Genomic DNA, 2850 nt, shown 5'->3' with positions numbered 1-2850 from the left:
TTGATTGAAATTTCCAAGATTATAAGGAGATGATTTTATATTACCTTCTACGGTAAATTACAGATTTCCTCCTTTATGTTTGTATCGGATTACAATGGATAATCTTTAACTTTAATAATTACAGTTATAATCCTTTATTCGAAAAACTCACTACATCTTTTGTCCTTTAGCACTAATCAAGTTAAAATTTTCAGTTATATCTAATCAGTTAGGGGTAGTTTAGCTATTTTACTAACTTAATTAAAGAAAACTAAAACCCAACTTTAAAAACTCACTTATATCTCTTACCTTTTTCATTCTTTCCCTTTTTTTTCCCCACCACCACCACCATAACCACCACCAATCTCTTTTATCTCAATCTCAGTTCTTTATTTCCAACCAACCCCCACAACCACCTAATCCGCCACCACCACTGTGATAGACACTACAAGCCCTATAAACTCATGTTTATAACTATACAAATGTGATGCCTTTGCTTCTTCAACACTGATCCACAAGTTAAAAAAAAGGAAATATTAAAAAAAGTTAAAAAAGATTCAATTTTTAACAAAACCCAGTTCAGAAATCAAATGGGATGTAATAATTAACCTTGCACTATGCATAGAAGCAAGCATCTGATCCAACCTCTGAATCAAGCAAACCAACCTCTGAATCAAACACAACCGCACCTCCGAATCAAATGGGATGTAATGATTAACTAAATCGAGCAAACCCACCTCTGAATCAAACACAACCACACCATTCCACTAGCCTCCCAAACTTCGATTTTGCAGATCTGGGCACCAGCCTCTGACATCAATCCACAGCTGCAATCGACCAAGAAAAGAGAGACATGGAGTGAGAATGTTAGGCGGTGATTGTGCTTACGGTGGTGATGTTAGGGCGGTTGTGGTGGTCGGCGGCAGGAGTGGTGGTGGTGAGGAGCTTAGGTTACAGGGTTAGAGAAAGAGTTGAGAGTGTGAATGTGTGAGTGTTTGGTTTATAAATATAAATAAATATTTTTTTTGTTTTTTTTTCCTTTTTTAAATATATTTTTAAGTAAATAGGTAAATGATAAAACTACCGTCAACTTATTAGATTTAACTGAAAATTTTTAACTTGGTTAGTACCAAAGGACGAAAGATGTAATGAGTTTTCCGAATAAAGGATTGTAACTTTAATTATTGAAGTTAAAGGCTATCCATTGCAATCCGATACAAACATAAAGAACGAAAACTGTAATGTACCCTACCTTGTAACTATTTGTTACCAAACTCATAACTAAAAAGTTTAATACAACATTTAAACAATGCATTGCGACAAGCCGACAACTAAATAATCGCATGAATCGTCGACAACTCACAATCTCCTTATTAAATGGGTAACCAAAAGAAAAATCAATTGTCGACAACTCCCAATTTCCTTATTAAATGGGAATAACGAAAAGAAAAATCAAATTTTAGCTGAGATTTATTGTCTTTTTTCGCGTGTGTTTCACTAAATGGGAATAACGAAAAGAAAAATCAAATTTCAGTTAAGATTTATTGTCTTTTTTTTCGTGTGTCTTTCACAAAGGCGGAACCAGGTAAACAAAGGTTGGTAGAATGGGTTCGGAGCCAAATATGGTGGAGGAAAGCTATTGGAAGTTGTAGACGAGAGGTTAAATGGCGATTTTGATGAACACGAAATGGGGTATTTGATGGTAGTTGGTTTGTGGTGTTTTAATCCCGACAGTAGCGAGTGGCCGTCGATAAAACAAGCTATATGTGTGCTAAATTTTGAAGGTCCACTGCCTAGTCTCCCGGATAAACAACCGGTGCCCATGTATTTCATACCACCAATGGCTATGTGTAGGTTCATGTATACGTCATCAGTGATACTGCGTCGTTTGGGACGAAAGTCTTCGTGACTAGTAGTGGTAGGTCATGTTCATCGCAGGGTCCTCAAAAGCTATTGGGAATGCATAACAATGGCTTGTAGGATGGACGTATTGCTCACGTAATCATTAACGATAAAAAAAAACCTCTTTGATACTTTATTAAATGTAACTGAAATTAATGTTGTATATTTTGTTTGATAAGATCGAATCAACATTAAATAACTTCAACACTATATATATATATAGGGTAAGGTTCATGCGAGAACCACCCTTATTCCGAGAACCGCAAGAACCAAATGTGAACACAAAATAAAATCTAAAAAAAAAAATCAAAAAAGGACTCAATTTTTTTTATTTTTTTTAATATTTTTCTTAAAAAAATCGCTATATTTCGTCACCATAATAAAAGCTTTTTTTTTTTGAGTAATAGTTATCCATGCACATGTGCATATGTATCATTACTTCGACAAATTCGGTAATACGTTATCAGGAATAGACAATTGCACTTTAATTTACAATACCATTCGTAATACACTACTTTTTACATTACCAATATTCAAAACGCACATGTGCATCATTAGGTATAACCATGATATAACGTGTTTTGGTACAAAAAGTTTGTGATTTTGAATGGAGAAGTAGGCCATATACATGTTTTTTGGTTAGTTATATCTAGTGGTTGATGGTTTGGTTATAGTTGTCAATTTATGATGTAATATGTTGATTGGATGGTACAAATGGTGTTTACATACATGTAATAAAGTGAAAATATTGGTAATGGTATTATATTGTGGATGGTACGAGGTAATGGTATTGTATTATGGATGGTAGGAGGTAATGGTAGTGTATTATGGATGATATGATAGATGAAAGGGAAAGTGTATTCAAAGTAGTGTACCAAAACACCTTATTTCATGTTGATACATATAGATGCACATGTGCATTTCTAATATTGGTAGTGTAAAAAGTATTGTATTACACATAGTAGTGTA

At 34.0% G+C, this 2850-nt stretch overlaps 1 long non-coding RNA gene across 1 annotated transcript; it reads right to left on the bottom strand.

The window, feature by feature from the left end:
• Positions 1 to 944, bottom strand: LOC118486641. The gene is made up of 2 exons (XR_004879295.1): positions 589 to 944; positions 1 to 486 (listed from the first exon to the last, which is right to left on the bottom strand). It is a non-coding gene; the product is annotated as an uncharacterized LOC118486641 (long non-coding RNA).
• Positions 945 to 2850: the final 1906 nt, after the last annotated feature.

The sequence above is a fragment of the Helianthus annuus genome, chromosome 14 (assembly GCF_002127325.2).
Source record: "Helianthus annuus cultivar XRQ/B chromosome 14, HanXRQr2.0-SUNRISE, whole genome shotgun sequence".
In the NCBI taxonomy this organism is placed as follows: Eukaryota; Viridiplantae; Streptophyta; class Magnoliopsida; order Asterales; family Asteraceae; genus Helianthus; species Helianthus annuus.
This window is presented reverse-complemented; position numbering and strand designations above follow the sequence as displayed.